Source organism: Rattus norvegicus, chromosome 11, assembly GCF_021556685.1.
Source record: "Rattus norvegicus strain SHRSP/BbbUtx chromosome 11, alternate assembly SHRSP_T2T, whole genome shotgun sequence".
NCBI classification, from domain to species: Eukaryota; Metazoa; Chordata; class Mammalia; order Rodentia; family Muridae; genus Rattus; species Rattus norvegicus.
Genome location: NC_141544.1, coordinates 90,463,736 through 90,485,691, shown reverse-complemented (window position 1 = coordinate 90,485,691; position 21,956 = coordinate 90,463,736). Strand labels below are relative to the sequence as shown.

Here is a 21,956-nt window from a genome sequence, read left to right as displayed (position 1 = left end):
ATCCAGTTCCCCAAGCAGCAGAACTGTCCCAGCGTGCGACAGGCACTGAATGCCAGAACCAAGATCCCCTGTCTGCTGCCACCATACAGCAAGGTAATGCACATAAATTAGTCATAGCCGTGCCTGGCACAGAGCGAAGACTCACTACCTATTTGCTGTTGCAGTTAGTAAAGCACATTGCCCAAGTTAAGAGCCAGTCAAGCTTTTAACAGCTAGCTTAGGGCAGAAGACAAGTTGGAAAGGAGAAAAAAAAAAAAAAAAGAATTGGGAGAAGGCTCTGGATCGGTCTGTCCATGCTGGGAGTTAAGACTTTGCTGCAGTTCCTTCGGTATTCTGCCATCTTGAAACCTCAAATTTAAGATGTTGCTTCACTGTCCATCACATGCCTTTCCCCGTGGGACAAAAAGAAAGTGGGAAGGAATGTTCTGGGTCCTCAGAGACTAACGACTATAGGCTCCAATGAAGGAGGCACACCCACTCATGTGCCCGCTGGGAATGAGAATCACAGCTTTCTGAGGCTGCCTTCACCCAACTGTTCAATGCCCGAGGGTTTCCAGGGGAAAGAAACAGGCCTTACCCATGAACTGTATTGTTACTTTGTTTTTTAAAAAGCATTTATCCTCAACTAGGATGGGAACCCTGCAGAGGAATGACTAAATCTTTTCTATTATCCATTGCAACAGCAAGAACGGTGAAGGGCTCCAGAAGCCACTCAATAAACACCAAGTGGGGACACATCTCAGGATTATTTTTCCATGTGATTTAAGGAAGTTTAAAGCCATATCTACTAGAAATAACTATGTGAATAGTTATTTAAGTCATATGAACTTTCGCAAATGACAGACTGTGCTCAGAGCCATCCCAGGCTTGAACAGTGATAGGTTCTACCGTACAGTTCACCAGACCAGGACTCTTGGATCTGGGTGGGCCGGAGAGAAATGTCTGGGGAAAGAGGATTACAGAAGATAACAGTTATTGGAACAATTTGGCCCCAAAGCCAAGGATGCCTCAATCAATATGCATGACTTTCAAAATTCCTATTTTAATCGGCAAAACGGAAATGAAATTCTCAATGTAGCTTTTAGTTAAAAAAATAAATTACAAGTGGTATATGATATTCATGCATACCATTTCCTCTGAAGTTCTTTTTAAGAATTGAAGAAAATAACCATATCACATACTGGAAAGGAACTAGCCGGGGAGTCCGGAGATTTGGTTTTATGCCTTAAATCTATCACCTGGAAGCAATGGGATCAAAAGCTGTAAGTTACCCCTTTACCTATGTTTGCTCACATCCGGAAGGAAAGAGCTGGTGGTTTGTAAGTTCCTGTCATTCCCTGATAAGACTGAGTTGCTAAGTCCCATTTACTGTCAAGAACTCATCCATCCATCCTTTCCACAAATATTAAGTGAATTATTACCCGCATGGTGCCCATGTGATTTGAGCTCATCCTTTTTCTTCCTGAGTAGACAGGTCTTAGCATCATCACGCTTCCGTGTACCCCATCACATCTTTGTCAGGCTTTGACCCCCAGTCCTCGTCTGTTACCAGCCTCACCTCAGGCAAGTCTCCAGTGCCTTGTTTTTTTTTCTGTTTCTGCTCTATCTTCCTCTTCCACATCCTTCCTTCCTGCCGTTCTTCCAGCCTTACCGTTTCTCCAACGAGCTGTGGCAAAAATCTTGTAGTGGGCCTGCCATCCTCTGTACTTTTTCTCCCAAATATATGCTATGTCCACAGCTCTCTACAACTTATCATTTCCACCACCAGTTTTGAAGTGCTGAATGGCACCACTACCCCTGGGCCTTTCACAGGCGGCACCATTCAGAGAAGGGAACCTGCACTTTGCAAGACACGACCACCTGATGTGGGACTGTAGTGGTGAAGGGACCTTCCAGGTCATGCCTCTTGCTCTTATAAGGGCTTCGCTTAAACAATTCTTTTCTTGTGTTTTTAACATCTCACACTTCACGTCTGTTTGTCATTCCTTCAACTGTTTCTCTCCTTGACCAGACTTAGCAACTGAGCAGCAGGGATGTGATGTGCATAAACCATCCTCTCACAGCCCTTGACAGCTCCCTGTAGTTTTCGGAGAGAAAAACAGTCCCTTTTACTGGGCATTTAAAGCCATTTAGAGATTGATATTATCTTTCCAATTAACTCTGATAATAAAGCCACCCACCTCCTCATTCCCCATCCCCCATCCTAAGTTCATACCTGAAGTCCCATTCCTCCATTCCACAGCAGTATGGCTTTCCCAGAGGCTCTCACTTCCATTGCCCTTAAAGCCACATCATTGATTCTTCTAGAAAGGTCCAATACAGTTTGCTGGAAGAGGATGCCTGGACTATCTTAACCTCTCTTCAAAATTCCGTTTGAATTCTATCTTTTCTAAGAACAGAGTTCTTGAACCCATTCGGAAATAGTTATTACCAGCTCCTTGAGTTTCTTATAGTAAACATCCTAAGAGCATTAAGGTGTCTTGTTTAGAGTGGCAGATCAGATTCTTGCCTGCTTACTTGCTGTAATCTGGACCCTTGGGAAGATATGCGTGTATCCCTTGGATGTTGAGGTCTTCTGTAACACAAACTTCTTAGTGCCTGACCCTTGAGCTACCACTGTATCAGACAGTTGTCATATGTTGCTTGCTGCAAATGCTTTATGGCATAACATCTTTTTAAAATTTGAATGGGTAGATATGAAATCCAGAGCCTTGCACATCCAAGCAAGTATTGTACCACTGAGCCATACCCAACCTTTCATGACGCTTCAGTTTTACAACAGATGACAAAAGGCTAAGAGAACTACTCAAGGCCTCAGCAAGTAACACAACTAAGGTTGCATCAAGAGTACTGTGTAAGCACCTGGCTAGCTACTCTCGGGCAGAAGCTACTCTCCTTCCAGGATGTCTTACATTTGTAACCATCTGGAGAAGAAATGGGAGACCCGAGACACACTTACCAATCATCCTCATTACCTGCGGACATTTTAGAGATATTTGGAAGGAAGAAGCATCAGGTCTTGAGGCCGAATACTAAGTAGCCAATTGACAAAAAGACAAGAGTATTGGAGGTAAACACTAAGATTAGTGCTAGGACCCCCCTGTGAGTTGGAGGGATGCTTCTGAGGAGAGAAGGGCTATTTGTTCATTTAGTTTCCCAGCCAGACTGCAAGCAGCCAGGGGAGGGAACCACCTTGGTCTTGTCCCAGGCTCTCCTTCTTCTGTTTGTGTTCAAGATGCACTCCTTAAATAAGTATGCAACAGGAATTACTCTGCCTGACAAAAACTGGAGCAGTTCCAGGGTCTACGTGATTGTAAGCAGTTTTTTTTGTTTGTTTGTTTTTTGTTTTTTTTTTTTTGTTTTTGGTTCTTTTTTTTTCGGAGCTGGGGACCGAACCCAGGGCCTTGCGCTTCCTAGGTAAGCGCTCTACCACTGAGCTAAATCCCCAGCCCCTTGTAAGCAGTTTTGAACCTGAATTCTGAGCACTCTGGCTGCCTCTATGACGGTTAAAAGAAGCTCTAATTAAGAGGTAGACCCTGAAAACAGAGCAACAGTCCCTAGAAAGTTTCCTTGGCCATCCGTGTTCCGATGATGACAGGCTGAGAAACTGAACAGAATATCAACAAAACAAGCTATGAAAAATCAAAATGGAAAAACCAAACTATTCAATTCTAAGAATCTGTTTACTTTCAGCAACTTTCCTGCGGTAAGAAGACTTGAGGGCTTCCTTGGTTATGTCAGTTCATTTCTAGTTGGGGGTGGGGGCAGAGAGAGAGAGAGAGAGAGAGAGAGAGAGAGAGAGAGAGAGACAGAGAGACAGAGAGACAGAGAGAGACAGAGAGAGACAGAGACACAGAGACACAGAGACACACAGAGAGATAGAGATAGAGAGAAAGACAGAGAGAGACACAGAGACAGAGACAGAGAGAGGCATGGGTCTGGCTCTGCCGACAAAAGCTCTAAGCAGCTTTGCTGCCAGTGTCCGCTCTGCATGGCTTCAAGCTTTGTACTAGAATGGGAGATAAGCAGGTCTGTGTCAGGGTGAGTAATTCCAGATCTCATTTCATTGAATCACTGAGTCAGAAAAGGCTTCAAGCAGAGCTGGTGAGGGGGGACAGAAGCATGGGGAGATATCTCAGCTTGGGTTGGGGATATAGGCTGTTCCTTCTCTAGCCAGCTTATGAGGGAGACCTTGAACAGTCACCTCTTTCTACTGGACCTTCCTGTCTCTCTTTACCTCTTATTGAGTAGAAGGAAAACTGTTGGCAAAATACCCATTGCTGGCTTAAGAAAGGAGACAGAGCTTTCTATCAGCATGCAGTGTTGGGGTAATAGCCTAGTCTTCATTCTCAGGCAGGGTTTCCCACCCACTGCACATTGATGCCCGATTGACTTGTGGGTTCCATTCTGTGGGGTGTCAGATGTTCTGCAGTATCTCTGACATCCCCAGTGATTCCCACTTCAATCTCCTTGATATCCCCAGTGATACCCACTTTGTTTTCCTCACTGGGGTGCTCCAATGTGTCTCCAGACACTGCCATATGCTCCCCAAACAAGAAATTGCCTCTACTTGAAAACTTCAGGTTTCAGATGTACTGCCAACCCAAATGGATGGATCCCTTAAACTGAATGATCTCAGGGTGGACATGGTAGGGGAGGGGGTATGGGAAGCAGGCATAGAGACTCCTCCAGATCCTGTGACTTAAAGGTAGGTAGAATGCCTGAGATCTCCAGGTTGGAAACCAGCATCTACCTTGGCATCGACTGGCTGTTGTCCTCAACAGATCCAGCTTCTGTGAGCCTCAGACTCCACCATGAATCCAGCAAATACAACTCTATTCCCCCATGAATCCTTCTTCCCATCCTCCCTCATGCTTACATACTGCAACATGGTTGCTAGGCAGACAAAGAGGTATGTCGCTGTGGAAGTCATAATAGGATTACACAATAACAACACAGAACAAATATGTGGGGCTTTTCGTTGTTGTTTCTGTTCTGGGGGGGTCTGTTGGTTGGTTGTTTTTCTCCCGATAAACCAAAGAAACAGAGTTTTACTTCTGGGCCTTTTATTTTGTTATTGTTGTTTTGTCAAGAATGCTAATGGCAGGGGCTGGGGATTTAGCTCAGTGGTAGAGCGCTTGCCTAGGAAGCGCAAGGCCCTGGGTTCGGTCCCCAGCTCCGAAAAAAAAGACCAAAAAAAAAAAAAAAAGAATGCTAATGGCGACATCATAGGTTCCCTCACACAAGTAGTAAAAACAAACGATGAAAAGGTTGTTTTTCACTGCCATTAGGAGTTCCTTCACATTTCTCCAAAATGCACAGTGGTTCCTCAAAGAAGGTATCATGTATTTAGACAAAGTCAAGGGAGTTCTAGTTGACTGACCATGTACTGGGAGTAGTTTGGTTCTGTGTTGCCTCTCTCCTCAGGAAGCTTGTCATCCTGCAGGGTGTCTAAGTGACTGTGTCTTCAGTAATTGAGATCCTCAGAACTGAGAGGGACTTGGACAAGCTGGCAGTTTCTTTGGAATAGATGGCCCATACTCTGGTCAGCCAGGCTTATGATAGAGGGCTATCTCAATGTCAAAGGCCCAGTCAGCTGGCTCCTCTGGTCGGAGCCATATTGTTTAGGTCTTAGCAAACAGACCAGCAGGCTAGAGGCTGTTCAGAATGCAGCTCAGTTAGCTGTGCCCTTCCTCCCTTCTTTCCTTCCTGTTGCTGCCTTCTTCTTCTCCTCCTCTTCCTCCTCCTCCTCCTCATTCTTCTTCTTCTTCTTCTTCTTCTTCTTCTTCTTCTTCTTCTTCTTCTTCTTCTTCTTCTTCTTCTCTTTTTCTTCTTCTTCTTCTTCTTCTTCTTCTTCTTCTTCTTCTTCTTCTTCTTCTTCTTCTTCTTCTTCTTCTTCTTCCTCTTCTCTTTTTCTTCTTTTGGTACTCTTTGATTTTTGAGACAAGATCTCACACTGCAACTTTAGCAGTCCTCAGACTTGTAACTCTCCTCTTTCCATCTCCCAAGTGCCAGGATCAGGTTATTCGATGACACCCAGCCAAACTAGAATGTCACATTCTTTGGAGTTGCAGGTCAGGTTCAGGAGGAAGCACAATTGTGGATGCTTCTGTTTCTGGGCTGTTTTCGCTCTTTGCACACAGGCTGGAATAGTGCTGGAGGAGTCTCTTCTCCAAGGCCTGAATGTGTATTTTGGCCCTGCTTTCCCTAGCTCTGTGCCCGTGGGCAGCTGTACAGAGAAATGTGGCTATACCACCCGGTATGCCACTTGGCTACACAGCAGCCTCTTGGATGAGTGGAGTGATCATTTTCACATTGCACATGTAGTCGTAAGTTCAGGCAAGTGCATCCTTACACAGCATGCCCAACTCTCAGGTCACCCTTTCTTCTCTTTCTGTTAGCCGAACGCCACCTGCCCCTCAAGAATCTATGAAAATGTGGCCTCCCCGATGAGTTCCAAAGTAGTACCAAGCTCAGCTTCCTAAAAACCCAACAGCATTTTGTTTGTTCAATATTTTACTGTGATACTCACTTGGGCCAAAAAAAAAAAAAAAAATCCTCAACGTAGTGACTTGATACACGGCAGTGTGGTAAAGGTCATAGAGAAGCCAGAAGTGAATAAAAGAAGGAATTCTTGCTTCCTACAGTCCTACATCATGGTTCCTTTGAAGGGCATTACCATTTTGAGACCCAACCAAAGTGAAACTTCATATTTGCTGCCTCCTTTAGGACCCTGTTAGGAGAAGGGAAGAGCTCATAACGTCGAGTTCCCTCTTACCCCAGCACATAGCTTAAGCAAAAAGTGAGGGCCCAAAGCTATCACATGCTTAAGAAATGCAGATGGTACTAAACCAAGAACAGTTTGCTAATAGGCAGACAGTGACGTGGGATAGACATCTACGGCAAGACTCTGCCGTCACCCATGACGATATGCTCACAACCTTTCACTACACTAGGGCTGGTTAAAGGACAAGAGACCAGACATGGAGACATACTGTGCTCACTATCACACTGGATAGAAATAGGAAGATTGAAACGGCATGTGGGTGGCGATTGCTTCTCCCACGTGAGCCTCACCAGCAGATGACAGCACCGCAACCAACCGTGGTCTCCCCCAATTGGTCAAGCCATAACGTATAATCTTCGAAGGAGCTCTGCTTATTATCGGTGTCCATTGAGGAGGACGTAGGATGCATCTCCAGTTTATGGCTGAGGCAGTTCCAGGACAGGGATTTGAGTACAATCTAAATGTCATTGTAGTTTCCTTGGTTTTATCTGATTTTGTGGAGTTAGACTTCTACTGATACTACATATTAAAATGTTGATATTATTTTTATAGCTAGCACATGCATCAGGTTCAAAATCCAATAAGTAGCAAAGGGTAGGCAGCAAGAAGTCAATCTGCTTCCAATCCCAGCTCTCTTCCAAGTGTCATATCACCCTTTCCTGAGTCTCTCCCTTGACATCGTCCATTTTTGAGTGAGTTAATAACCCTTGCTTCTCCAACATTCTCAGGGGCCAAAATACGCCTGTAAAGAAGGAACGTATTTTTAATGCAATATATCTATGCTGATAAGATGCAATTATGCCACCCCCTGCATGTTGCTTAACCACAGTATTATAGTGTAGATCTTTCTTTAAAATGTTCCCAACTGATAGCAGTGTTTGGAGGCACCCAGTCAAGACATGTTCCTTTGACAGGTGTCTGTCCCAAAGATTCTTTTGAGAGGTTCCCAGGACCCAGCAGTGGTTTATAAAGCTTCAGAGGGCTGGCCTGAGGTCTCTTGGCTGTAGCTACTAAAACAACCACCCTCAGCCCAGGCCCCTAAAGACAGATGTTCCCTTCTGCACAGACCAGCCAACAAAGATTTTCTTATCTTATTCTGCCTAGGTCAGTGTGTGTGTGTGTGTGTGTGTGTGTGTGTGTGTGTGTGTGTGTGTGTGTGTGATTTCTAGTTCAAATTAGGCAGATTAAGAAAGTCATTTCCGGGGTTGGGGATTTAGCTCAGTGGTAGAGCGCTTGCCTAGCAAGCGCAAGGCCCTGGGTTCGGTCCCCAGCTCCGAAAAAAAGAAAAGAAAAAAAAAAAAAAAAAGAAGAAAGTCATTTCCATAAAGGCTGCTCAAAATAGAAAAAAGCCAGCCTATGTATCTTTACCCAAACTCTATCCTCTCTGATCTTATCCTCAACGCACAGAAATGGGCGAGCAGGGCACAGAGTGTTCCTTGAGAGTCTGTGCTGTGGGTCCTGCCCATAGCTTGCTCTCTCACCAGAGGGTAATTGCTTCCCACCTCTCTATAGATCACTTCCTCAGCAGTCAGTGACAAGGGCCTCTTGGAAATCACAACAGTTAGGAAGTTAACTTGCCAGGGAAGTGAAGTCCCCTCTGTTCTCCGTCTCCTCCCAGTACCCATCTGATCCAGTTACAGAAGGCATCTCAGATTCTCAACAACCCTCACCAGATCCCCACTGAATAACACATCGTCTGGCAGCAGGAGGCGTTTGATTACATTTGGAAGGAATTGCCTGCGTCAACTCCAGTTGTCTCTGAACTGCAACTGATGGGCCTCACGTGTGGCAGCCAACAGTTTGCCTTCACCCACTCCCCTTTCCACAATGAAGTCTTTTTCTGGGAAAACAAGAAACCTACGTGCCATCCTGAGTGAGAGACAAACAGGAGCCCTGTCGCACCATCACATCCCAGGCATGGCAAACAAGAGCGTGCGCTGAGGACTTAGCCACGGAAAGTCATGCTTCAAGCATCTCGAGAAAAAAAACCAGTCTCTGACCCAAAAGACCAAAGTGCTCTTGTCTCTACCATCATTTCAGCTCATAGGTGCAGGTTCTTCTACGTTCCTTGTAAGGTACCATGCTGCTGTCTCCTCTACCAAACCCTCTGACCTCTCTCCCTTCTAGCTTGCCCGTGAATCTGCAGGCAGAATAATGTTCTGCATAGATGTCCTTGTCTAACTTTTGAGACCTATGAAAGTGTTATTTCACATGCCCAGGGTCAATTAGAGTTCCAGGTAGAATTAGGCCTGCGGCAACTGGTTTTAAATGGACATATATGTGGGTGATCTATGTAACACCAGTGTCATTACATCCATGAACATCGACCAGCAGGGTCAAACAGAGAGGTAGCATCTTAATAACGGTTTCACCTCCATTGCTTGCTTAAAGGTGGGCAAGAGGACTGTGAACCAAGGGCTGGCGTAGCCTGTGTATTCTGGCAAACAGTACTTCTCGGTGGATTTTAGCTCTGTGGGATTCAGGCTTCTGATGCCCGGAACTGCACCATAATAAACTTGTATGGTTGCAATGGCAGTAAGAAACCTATTCAGTGAGTGTGGACCTGGCACCTGCTAGGCTGGCACCTCCATGAGGTGCTTTCCCAAAGCATGCGTTTCACATCGGTCGTTTGGTTCCAGCTAAGGAACTGAAGCTATTTCATATGTCTACTCAGAGGGAGTTGCAGGCAGCTCTCTGCTACACAGATTACTGAACGATAGGGAAGCTGGTACAGGCATTAGCAAGAGCAGTTGCTGCTCCACTGGTACTTGCTTAGGCCAGCGGGACAAAGAAAGGAGGTCACGTTATTGGAAGCCAGAGACCAGAATCTCCTCGTGGAAGCTGGACCACAGCGGGACTATTCAGCAAGAGCACAAGCCACCAGGGGGACAGAGCCCAGCTGAAGAAACCCTTCTGTTGACGTAGAAAAGGAAAGGCTCCTTCTGGCTTCTCCCTTCAGCCTGTCCATTAGAAGTCACTGATATGGAACCACGATCTGTGGAAAAGCTGGAGATGGGCCATAGCTAGGTGAATGGATATATTGTGTAGGTGGAAATGGGTTCACATACATAATTTGTGTTTGAAATTCATTTTTTAAAAGCCTGGCTTCTATAACCGTCTGCAGCCTGTCCCTATCTTCGTTGCTCTTCCTCAGTGGGTTCTCCTCTTTCTAGCAGGGCTGTGAACTTTGCTGAGTCCTCACTGTGCGCGTGGCTCCTCTCAGGGCCTGCACCTTTGCAGTCTCTCTTAACTGGTTCTCACAGGAGTTTCAGCTGTCTGTCATCAGACAGGCATCCCATCAATCAAACATCAAACATCTGTCACCTGTCAGATTACCCTTTTCCCCATCCACAACAGGGACTCGACCACTCCAGTCACCGTAGCATCTCAGTTTTATTCTCCCCACATTACAGGAGATGGTCTTCCTTGTTCTGTGTTTCCTTGTTTATCATATCCCCTAGCCCCTGCCCCACAGCAGAGCCCTTTGAGGGCAGGGATACTGGCTGACCAGTCAATCTTTGTAATCAGGATCAGGTGGCTGTTTCCCAACAGCTGTTTTCTTGGGAACAAGGAGGGTCGTTTCAGATCCTTTGTGGTTAGATGTGCCCGAGTGCTGGTTTATAGAACTCTAGTGGAAGTAAGTATGGAATTCAGCCCCCAGAGCCTGACTCTGGGATCCTCCCGTGCCCACTCCTATGGGTTTTGCCTTCTTCCAGGCAATGACAAGGCCCTGGAGAATGGTGGAGGCATAAGACCAAAGGAAGTTGTGCCCCAGAATGACTAAGTGCAGTGGAGTTGCCATAGCAACTGGCATGCCTGACCAGGACTGTCACAGGAACAAGAAGTAAGCTGTGTTGACTCATTAATTTAGTCTCATGAATAGTCCCCGGCGATGAGAACGGTTGCCTGTATAATGATTGGCCCTCAGTGAGTAGAGTGTGCATGATTGAATATTAGACACTCAGGAATGGTGCATTCCCCACGGGATTTCTGTTCCCCCCCTCTCGGTCCTCATCTACGAGGCAGCACAATGACAGAAATGTTCTATGCACTGCCTCACACTGGGTGTTTAGTCATTGTTCAGTGAATGGCTGTGATACTAAATTTCTAGGCTATAAAGGGGAGCACTGACTGGGAAGCCTGGTGGGAAGGCATGAGACCACACATTCAGTCACGTGCCCTGCCTGGTAACTGGCAGCATTCGGTTTGGCCCATTTGCAGCAAAGTGCTCTCCACACTTTGATCCTACAGTAGTTTTCATTTTATAGGTATCGCATTTGAACTCACAGGGGTTAAGTACCTTGTGAGAGCATAATTTTTGAAGCAACAATACTGGAATTAGCTCATGGTTCAAAGATATTTATTGAGTGCTTACAATGGACTACACCCACCCCACACCCACCCTGGCTAAGCTCCTTTACCGAGTAAGGGCTCAGGAAACATGAGAACCCTCGTTGTGAAGGAATTAGAATTACCTCGCAGAAGATCCCTGCTGAGAGGGGATGGCAGATTGTAGTCAGGACAGAGAACTGCCTGTGTTCACAGCTAAGGTGTTCAGTGGCACACTACTGCTGGGTGCCTTCTGTGTTTCTGGGTGGTCTGTCAGCAGGGCTTGAAGTCAGCACCATCTCTCTGACCCCCCTGAAGCTCTCCTACTTGCCTAGGCTAACAGCCCTGGCATTCCGAGCCTGCCCTTTTCCATACATTCTTTCTTGCTCGGAGTGCCAAGATTTTGCTCGACTGACAATTTTGAGTGGGTTCCAGGCCATTTAGCTCTGTCAGAGATTTGGGTGAAAGTTTCCTCCCACTCTGCCTGGGCCTCAGATAATCAAACAGTGTGTGATCAACCTCTGCAGGGGGCGTGGGATGGGAGAAGCTCCTGAGGTGTCTGTAGCTACTCCCCTTACCTACCTGCACTGGTGGAACTGTGTGGTGATGATGGGCTGTTCTTGAAAAGATAGTGTGGAGCACTCAGGACAGTGTGACTTGTCCAAACAGAGGCTCCTGGGAAGTGCTGGTGGGTTGGGTTATTTGTCAGGGCCAAGGGGACAAATGTAGGTGTCTGATAGGACACCAGTGGGAAGGGAAGATGTAGGAGATGACTGAGGAACTCGGGCTGCATGCCCAGGGATAGGCCTCAGCATCCCCAGACCTGGAGCGGCTGGCTCAGTCTGGTGCCTCTCTCTGTAGATAAATTCTCACTGCCTTCCAGAGCACGGTGTCCCAAGAACTGTGCATCTGAGGTGGGGCGAAAGACAAATATGCCTTTTCATAATAGCTTTACACCTGGAGCAGTGGAGGACCGTTTATTACCTTGGTAAACAGGAGGGAGAATTCAAGCAAAGTACAAACTTTGCCCAAGGCACTTCTGACAGAGCACCTTGTGTTTGTGAAGTGAGCTGATAGAGCCGGTGGGAGGCGGGGCCTGCTTTGTTTTCTATCTCCTCCCCCCTTTTCTTGTCTGATTTCCAAGGTTTAAAAGTTCGAGTGTGTGTGTGTGTGTGTGTGTGTGTGTGTGTGTGTGTGTGTGTGTGTGTGTGTGTGCGTGCGTGCGCGCGCTCTAGAGAGGGAGTTTGGGGAGAATTCATTTTGGCTCTGGCTTTTCCCAGCATTTTGAAATCCCTTTGCTTAGTGTAAAAAAAAAATACAGGAGCGAATTTATATTGTCTCCAGAGATAACGTACTCCTTGCTGCTTTTGGTGACAAATAGGGCTTGTGAGTGGGTGACAGGGTAAACCAGTTTGGGGGAACACAGAAGGAACGAAGGTTTCTATTAAATCTTAAAATGCAGTAAATATTTATAACAGTGCCTATTTTGTGCCAGGTACAGAACATGAACTTTCCATAAACATTATTTAATTTAGTCTTTACGACTACATGAAGCAGAGACCTTTTAACAAAATGTCCACTTTATAGGTCTGGGGAGATATCAAGGACTGTAAAGTAAGTACTTGACATGCAAACATGAGGAGCTGAGTTTGATCCTCTTGTTAAATAAGGACATGTTTTCAGAGTCGAGTGTAGTGGCCCGAGTTTGTGTTCGCACTGCTAGCTAAGGAGGTTGAGATGCTCATGACTCCTTGGAGCTTGCTACAGCCCAGCTAACCTCATTGGTGAGTCCTGAGTTCCAGTGAGAGATCAGGTCTCTAGAAACAAGATGAATGGCTCCTGAGGAACAATGCCTGAGATTGACCTCTGACCTCCACATGCAGATACACACAGATGTACCTACACCTGTCTATGTCCTACACACACACACACACACACACACACACACACACACACACACATACACACACACACACACACACACACGAGGAAATACCTACTTTATATGTGAGAAATAGCATGGTGTGATACTGCCAGCCGCCCCCCCCCCCCCCCCGCCCCTCATCCCAGCACTTGGGGTAAGGGCTAAGAAGGTGGGAAGTTCAAGATTATTATTAGTTACATGGAGAGCTGGTGGCCAGTCTGGAGGATAGGCCAGGAAACAGAAGGCCGTGGCTACTGTGGTAATTTGAGCCATAGGGGCCAACTTCCAAATTTAGGCCTTTCTGAACTGCCCTGGAACCTTTATTTAGGGTCACAGATTATGTGATATGTGAAGTTCTATCCTTTTGCTACCCAACCCCATTCTTCTGCTTTGCTCTGCCTGGATTGGATCTTGGACTTCATAATTTGTTGATGTGCTTCTATACAGAGGATTTACCTGCTTTTTCTTTTATGATTTAATTCTGTAATTATGTGTGTATGTGTGTGTGTGTGGGGGGGGGTGATTGCCCTAGGAAGCCAGAAGAATTTGATCTCTCTGAAACTGGAGTTATTGGCAGCTGTGGGCTGCCTAATGTGGGTGCTGGGAACCAACCTTAGGTCCTCTGCAAGAGCTGTATGCACACCTAACCACTGAGCCATGTGTCCAGCTATCTCCCCGTTCTTTCCATGAGCGCCCACTTATGAACTCCCAGCAAAGGATCTAAAGCTTCTCTGCTGTGTTGCTGCTGGGAGTGGGAGGACCTGCTCAGGTGTGTGTGTGTGTGTGTGTGTGTGTGTGTGTGTGTGTGTGTGTGTGTGCGCGCGCGTGTGTGTGTCCAACTACTCTTGCTTCCTTATCTCAGCCTCTGCTTGCAGGCTGGCCCGGTGGCCTACGCATTCATGCCCTTCACCAAGAGTTCTGCCCCTGACTCCTGTAGGTTTTCAGAGCAGAGTCTCTTTTAAGTTTAAGCAGAGCACCTTTAAGTTTGTCTCCCCCTCACCACAGATGCCCATTCCACATCCCTCCAGTGCTCTGGCGAGCAGGCCACCTGTTTAATCCATTTGCAACTGAAATGTTTTCCACAGTGATGCCCATTTTGTGTCCCAAAGTCTTTTTCAAAGCTAGCAGTAAACAGATCCAGAGTTGCTTCTCAAGGACTGCAATTAGCCTTGCATTGAAGGCAGCTGGGGAGGGGTAAGAGCTGAAGCAGGGACACCCGACTTCCTCTTGAAATACTCTGGCCCCTCAGACTGCTGATTTGACATTGTCCAAATGACCTGACCTCTGCCTGGCTCAGTTTAGTATGTTCTCCCAAGGGATCTTTCATCTATGAAAACCAAGCACAGGCTGACACATTCACTCAGATTTCTTTTAAATATCAGCCTGCTGAGTTCACCCTTATTTGAGAATTAAATGGGAATTCAACCTGTGGATGAAACAGTTAAAATTTCACCCAGATGAAGGGCACAATGGGCAAGCCCCGGCTAAACATTTGAGGAACAAACATGTAGAGGTGGGCAAAGGTCCTCAGGTTCAAAGGCTTGTTTGGAAAAGATTCTGGAAACTGCCCTGTGTTTTTGCTGAAGTTCATCTGTCTGTCCCACTTGCTCTGAGACTTTAAAAACCCAGAGGAGTCAGGGGTGGGGTGATAGCTCTCAAATGAACTGGGAGAGCACTTCCTGGACTTGTTGCTTTCTCCTAAGTAGAAAACAGAAGCTTGAAATGGGTCATGAAAGTGGAGGCTCTCGAGCTCAGTCCCTACCGCTCCCTAGGACAGATTCAGCTGCTTCACCATGGTCTGACCCAGAGAAGGTAGAGTGAGATAAAGACAAGGAACCACCATTCTGTTTTGGCATGGATCAGCTTCTCCTGGCTTTTTACCAGTGTTAGTCAATAAATATGCACAGAATAAATATGCACAGATTGGGTCCCTGGGAAGATGTTTACCCTGAGAAAAAAAAGGAGAGACCTGGAGTCCTCCCAAAACACGAAGTGGAAAACTCAAAGTGAAATAATTCCATTGTGTCTTTACTTGGTCAGGACTCTAGACCAGATGAGCTATGCTTACAAAGAAATGTATATGCTTGTCCTAGTTTCAGTTCCATTCTTACTAGTGTTTGAAATTTCCTTGCTAATGACTCTAAGATAATAAAGGTTCTTGCCATTGGAAAATGTATTTAGCCCATGGCTGAACTCTAAGCTTAAGGAAACTAGAAGGTGGGAGAATATATATTTGGGCCTAGAAGGAAACTTTAAGATTCCCTGGACCAGAGTCTTCAGTTGACCAATGCCCACACTGGGTTCGAGAGAAGTTAAATGACTTATCCTGGGTTGTTCCATATGGTAATGGCTTGCTAATCTCTGACTCAGTCAACTCTGTGTGTGTGTGTGTGTGTGTGTGTGTGTGTGTGTGTGTGTGTGTTATCATTTCATGACGAAGAAGCATCTCCTTTTGTAACACTGAGGTGAGTTTTATTAATAATAAATGAATAGTGCCCAACTTTAGAGCTGACTGCTTGCTGTCACTTGGACCTAACTATCTGTATGAGATGTGGACACTCACTTCTTGTCATCTTTGCTTTCGTGGAGAGACAGGTACCCAGAAGTCAGAAGAATTTTCTATGATTACAGGGTCAATCAGCAAAGGCTCTCTGGTGGCATGAGTTACTCCATGAGGAAGCATGACATGCGTACCAACCCTAATGCTACTGCTCACAGTGATGTAGGAGCTCTTGGACAAGCCACTTGGGTGCCAACCCGAGTCTTTGGTTCTCTGTCTAAGGAGTGCTTGACTTGATGACGGAGAGCTTGTTAGCTCTAATGGCTTTGTCCCTTCAGCCAGGCTCAGGACTATTTAGTGTCTAAAACAAGGCTGTGTGGCATTCACAACTGACTTCAGATTGATACCCATACAGGTATCAATCCCATAGTAGAGGATAAATTAGCTCTGCCTTTAAACACCAGAGAACAAAGTGTCTTTAGTAATTTGTATGAATAATAAAACAACAATAACGATGCTAATAAGTCTGTTTTTAATTTTCCCATAATCTTTTTTTATCAACTTCTTTGTATTTTCTGGTCACTCAACTGCTCAGAGGGCAGTAGACAGCAACTAGTAAACATGAAACTTGGAAACAAGGGATTTATTATTTTCTACTTTTTGAGCTTCCAGAAGGATAAGAAATAATACTTATTGAACACTTAAAACATACCACATGACTCTCATTTAAGAATTATAATAAAAAATAAGTAGATACCCTGTGAACAATCAATGTTTTCATGTTCCTTTTAGAGAAAGAAGAATTAATTTCCCAAGTTTATTAAAAAGTATTAAGTAAAGGTTAAGTTCAAAATTGGCTTTTCTGACTTCAAAGTTGATATTTCTCACAATTCTAGATAATAAGCACAAATACAACCATATTTTTGGGAGCAAAAACCTAATTTTATATAAAAACATAAATGCATTAACATGTTATTGGATCAGATAGAGGACAATACATCAGCTTCCAGAAACTACAATATTTAAACATCTGTAAAATAGGTCAAGGAAGGTAAAGACTCAGTCTGACTTTGCCCAGTTTTTTAGCAGGGATCCACTTCTCTATCTAGAATCAAAAATATTTTCCTTGTACTTGCAGTTGAAAGGCTGGGTGGAGGTAATAGTCACCTTGGAATTTATGCCAGTACCTATGTGTCCTAGGCTAGCCCTTTCCACAGTCTTCAATCCTGTAATCCTTGTAGGAACACAGTTCAATATGAGAATGCACAGAATGATCAGTTTCTGGAGTCTGTATTGCTCTCCTTAAGTTTCTCCACGCAGGAATCCCTAAGTCTATGGATCAACACAGGGCCAGATTCTCCAAGTTCTATTGTCTACTTCCTGACCGTCTTGGGTGCTTCCAACTTGCAGGGCTAGACACAGAAGACTTCCATCCTTGAACTGGCCTTGAACAACCAACCCAAGTTAGGTCTGGGCCTTATGCAAAAACATAGTAGACTGCATTGCCCTGTACTGCTTCCAAAGCCTAGGGTAAAAAGTCAAGTCACACAGCAAAAGCACTGCATTTCCCCAGGAAGACACAATGCCCAGTTTGTCATTCTGCAACTGCCAGGAAACAGGAGACCATTAAAGCTTAAAAGGACTCTGGAGATCCAGCTGTTGTTTAGGTCAGTTGCCCTTTTCTAGGGAGGAGGGCATGAGGTTCACAGATTGGCAGATTGTTAGAGGTCACCAACAGAGCAAGACTGGAATTGAATCCCAGGTGTCCAGAGTTCAGCGCTTCTAACCTGCTTACTCGTTCACTGTCTTAATAGTAGGAAGGACATTTAATTAGCGGCATTAAGAAGTCTGCCTTTGGGTCTTTCTTTAGTAAAATCATTAGGGTCCACTGAATAATCAATCCACTTCCCCAAACCGCAGTAATCATGGTTATGTTGAACTGATTCCGTAGCTTATCAGGGGTGGGGGGAATTGACTGCAGCCACTTTGACCGTCTTGAATACTCCAGACCTACTCATGCTTTGCATGTTATATTTCCAGGGTCAGTCTGCAATATCCTTCCCATTTCTGCCCAGAATAGGTAATTAAACTTTCAGACCTAGTTTCAGACCTCTCTGCAAGTATGGTTGATCTTACTGGCAAACAAACTACATTTCCCAGAAGCCTCTTCCACTGCATGGTTCCCCGATCGCTATTGGTCACAGGAGATGGGATGTATGATATTTGGAATACAGAAATGAAGCTACCATGTTTTAACATAGAATGTGGCTGGTGCAAGGTGCAAGACAACATGTGTTGGAGTGTCATATACAAGTTGTCCCTGGTTGGCTGGCATATGTGGTTGGTTAAGGAGTAGCATCAGCTGACACTTTGTAGTTCCTCCAATTCTATCAAGCTCTCCTCTTGAGGAAGCTTTTAATTCCAGGGCAGCAGAGGCAGGAATCCTGGTGAGACTCAGGTTGCCCTTGATTTCGTCCATCCTAATCCATTCCCCTTTTCCTTTTCCGGCTGTCTGCTGTTCCGACTCACGTGAAGCATAAAGGGAAGAGCGGCAGTCTAATGTTAACTAATCAGCCAGCAGGTACAACTGTGAGGATTAAGGCTCAATAATAACTAGTCTATATCGTAGCTCATGTTTTACTTCCTTGATTGAAACGTAACTTCTGAAGTCATCTGTGATCCCTCAGAATTAATCTCTTCCCTATCACATAATTCTATTTCGGCATAGAACACATCATTCTGCTTTTCCGTGATTGATAGTCTCTCGTTGAGGTTAGCTGATTGACTGCACTCTGTGTGCTTGTTTTGTGCCCAACACTGTTCTGAGAGTCGTTTAATCCTTACAACCAAATAATAGAACAATGAGGGTTATCGTTTTCCCTATTTTATAAACAAAGCAACAGAAGACTAGGAAAAGTTTAGTGCTTGGCCAATGTTCTCACACTCAGGAGACTGGACCCGCAGCCAACATTCTTCTCTTTGAGATGGCTCTTCAAGGAACAAGCCTCCCCTGCACACAAATGGGGGATCTGTCTACTTGTCTTGAAGAGACAATGACTTATGACATCAAAGTTGAGGACAAGTTGTTGAAAATGAAAGTTTTTTCCAGCCTAAGATGTTATGGTGGGTACCTTGAGTCCCATTCTTTTCAGAATCAAAGTTGATATTCTGAAGAATTCGTAGTCAAACCTTGTTAGTGCACAAGACATCTGCTAAATAATTATCACCAGAAAGCCACCAGCACACTCTGTGGGAGCCATAAATATTAAAAAGACACACCCTTTGATGAGCTTGATTATCTCCCAGCATAGCAATGCCCCACCTTGGGTGGAACTCTCTGGGTCTCCCACAGAGGAGACTTGAGCCTGGATAGATGGACAGGTTCCTACTCAAGTGCTAAGCATACAATTAATATATGACACGTTACCTATGAATAACAAAATATATTTTAAAACCATGCATTTATTATGGAGTAGGCACAGACTGGGATTGTTCAGTTTTAATGTAGTTGATAACAATGAACTTCAAATTAAAATGAAAATTCAAGTTTAGGGCTCAAATTGAGTAATTGGGGCAATAGAGAGCCCCCTTATTATACCCAGTATGCAGTTGGCTGGTCCTGTATACTGCATATGGTATAGGTATAAGGGCTGCAGGAAATTTCAGGGCTCTAACTTACATGAAAAGACACCAAAGTACCCTAAGCTCCCCCACTACACAAAATAAAGAAAGAAACAAAGGGAGGGTAGAAAAATAAGTTATATGGAAGAAAATGAAGGGGCAAAGTTGGTGCTATAACAGCAAGGTCAAATGCTGTGTGACTCTTCTAGGCACAGAGAGCACATGAACAAAGAACACAGCGGGTAGACAGATAAAGGTCTAGAAGCTTGGCATAACTTGAAGCACTCCCATCACACAAGAGAGAAAAATCTACTCTACATTGAGTGCGTCATGACCATCACCGTCCTCTCCATTGTCAACATCAGCAGCATGTGTATGGTTTATAGATGGTTCCTGTCTATGTGCACTCATGTGGTGTGTGTGTGTGTGTGTGTGTGTGTGTGTGTGTGTGTGTGTGTGTGTGTCAATACCTGTGGGAAACGTCAGATGTCTTCCTCAATTCCTCTCTGCCTTTTTGTTTTGTGTTTTTGTTTGTTTTTGTATTTTTGAGACAGGGACTGTCTGGTCTCCTTTATTCAGCTAGGCTGTCTGTCTGATGAGCTTCAGGATTGGCTGGCCTGCCTCAAAATTCCAGGGTCATTGGTCCTGGCGCTTCATTGCACTGCTGTGCCCATCTTAAACTTGGGTGCTGTGGATCCAAATTCAGGTCTTCATGCTTTTCGCTGCAGCACCTTACCCACAGAGCCATCTCCTCAGCCCTTCCTGTCTCATAATTGGCATTATGCAAACGTCCCACAGACGCCAAACCATGAGAACGGAAAGTAGGATAAAATTTGAATTCATGATCTGTTTTCGTGGCCAGACTTGGAGTGGAATTGACTTTATCTAGTCCAAACTTTTATTCACAGATGAGGAAATGGGCTCCATGAAAATAGATCCTCTGGTTCTAGAAGAAATGCTCAGAAGAGCCTTTCTCCAGGCAGCAGCAGCAGCAGCAGCAGCAGCAGCAGCAGCAGCAGCAGCAGCACCAGGCTGAGACACAAAACTTTGAGATTAGCTTCTGCTGTCCTGAATTCAACGTCCTCGTTATGGGGATTCATCTGCTGCTGGATTTAGGACTCCTCACATCCCCTCTATTAGATGATGTAGTAAAACATCAGTGTTCCGGTTTGAGAGTCTACTGGCGAAATGCTAGTTCCAAGTCTCCTACAGGTCCTAACCTTCCTGGGACTTTAGTCTAAGCCCATCTACTCTTTCCATTCTCCCAACGCTTGAGAGGTAGCTTCCATAAGAGCCCCTGCCATTTCCCAAAGGGGAAAGGGACCAAACGACTTAGAAAGACTTTAGGGTTCTCTTTTTGAGTCCTCCCATTTGAGAATGTTTCTGCAAAATAAAACATGACTAGTGCAAAAGGCCAGCAGAGATGCTCTATTAGTTCATGCGTTGCATAAGGTAGAGGAAGGAAGTGCCCTGCCTGACCGGCACTCAGGAAAGAGGCAAGGTGAGGCTGGAGGGTTCTTCATTCAGGATGTTGATAGACTTAAGCTTGGTGACCCAAGTCACCAATTGTTTTCAAATTGATTGGAATTGACAGGTTAGATAACATGTTGTTCTTAACTCTGACTGCATATCAGTACAATGTACATATGCTTGCATGTCCTTGAAATCAAAACATCATCTGTTGTTGATTGCAGGTGATAATTTTTGTCAATATTTCAATTGTTATAGAAATTAAAGTTTTATTTTTTTAAACTGAAAAGTCTTTTCTGTTGTAGTTTATTGTGATAGTTCAAGGGGAAATGAAAAATTAGACAAGAAGGAAAAATATGAATGACTATTAATGACATTGTACAGCATGTTGATATCTTGTCTCTGGAAATCCACACACGTTGTCCATACCACCTTTGTAAGCTACTATGACAGAACACGAGCGTACTATCATGCCAATATAGCAGCAAGCACATCTTTTTTTTCTGTATAGGTGAGTTGAGTTTATCGACGAGATTGAAACCGAATGGTTGGTGGGGAAGGTTTATTATTGAGGGTTATTTTAGGCAGAGAGGATATTGCTAGGGAGGTGTGCAGGAGCTCATAGATCGGCTATGAAACACTGTAAAGGAAATGACAGAGAGAAACTTGGGAAGAAAAAGGTGCATGACATCCTATAACATGATGGATGCATTTTAAAGCTTCTCTGGCTAGGTCAGGAGAAGGAGGCTGGGTGCCGAGGGGAGGTTGGTCCTCAGGGCACTTGGCAGGAGAGGAAACACTAAAGCTCCCCCAGCTCTCCTGTGGCTTTCTTTCTCTTTGTTTATCTTTGACACCAGGTAAAACTTGCTTCACTGCTGCTATTCTTCACAGCCCTGCAAGGCTAAATCCCAGCCTCTCAAACTTGTCTTCAGCCAGGAGTGGTGGCTCACACCTTTAATCCTAGCACTTGGGAGGCAGAGGCATGTAGGTCTCTGAGTTTGAGGCCAGCCTGACCTGCAGAATGAGTTCCAGGAAACCCAGCGCTACACAGAGAAACCTTGTCTCAACTTGTCTTCAGGTGTCAGCATCCTACTCATTCGAAATGCTCCGGAGTCTTGGCTGCTGGGCTCTGAGTTCTCAGTGAGTGAGGCTGCAGAAGTAAACGTTTCAAACAGCAGGCACTGCAGGTAGTGCTCGTAGAGATGAATCCAGGATTGTGATTCCTGAGCAGAAGGGGGACTCTCCTGACCACAGACCCCTGGAAGGCAGGTAGAGTTATGTGGCAAGATCGTTAAGACCCTGGAACATAAAGCTGTGTGGCTGAG

General features: G+C 45.1%; 1 long non-coding RNA gene across 2 annotated transcripts in view; it reads left to right on the top strand.

Moving 5' to 3' along the window:
* The window catches only part of LOC148002669 (uncharacterized), a 56,440-nt gene extending 35,524 nt beyond the window's left edge, over nucleotides 1–20,916 (top strand). For both annotated transcript variants that reach the window (XR_015633176.1, XR_015633177.1), the window contains 3 exons: nucleotides 7–93; nucleotides 1,143–1,262; nucleotides 20,070–20,916. This is a non-coding gene — a long non-coding RNA (uncharacterized LOC148002669). The remainder of the gene's footprint in view (nucleotides 1–6; nucleotides 94–1,142; nucleotides 1,263–20,069) is intronic.
* The last annotated feature ends 1,040 nt before the right edge of the window (nucleotides 20,917–21,956 follow it).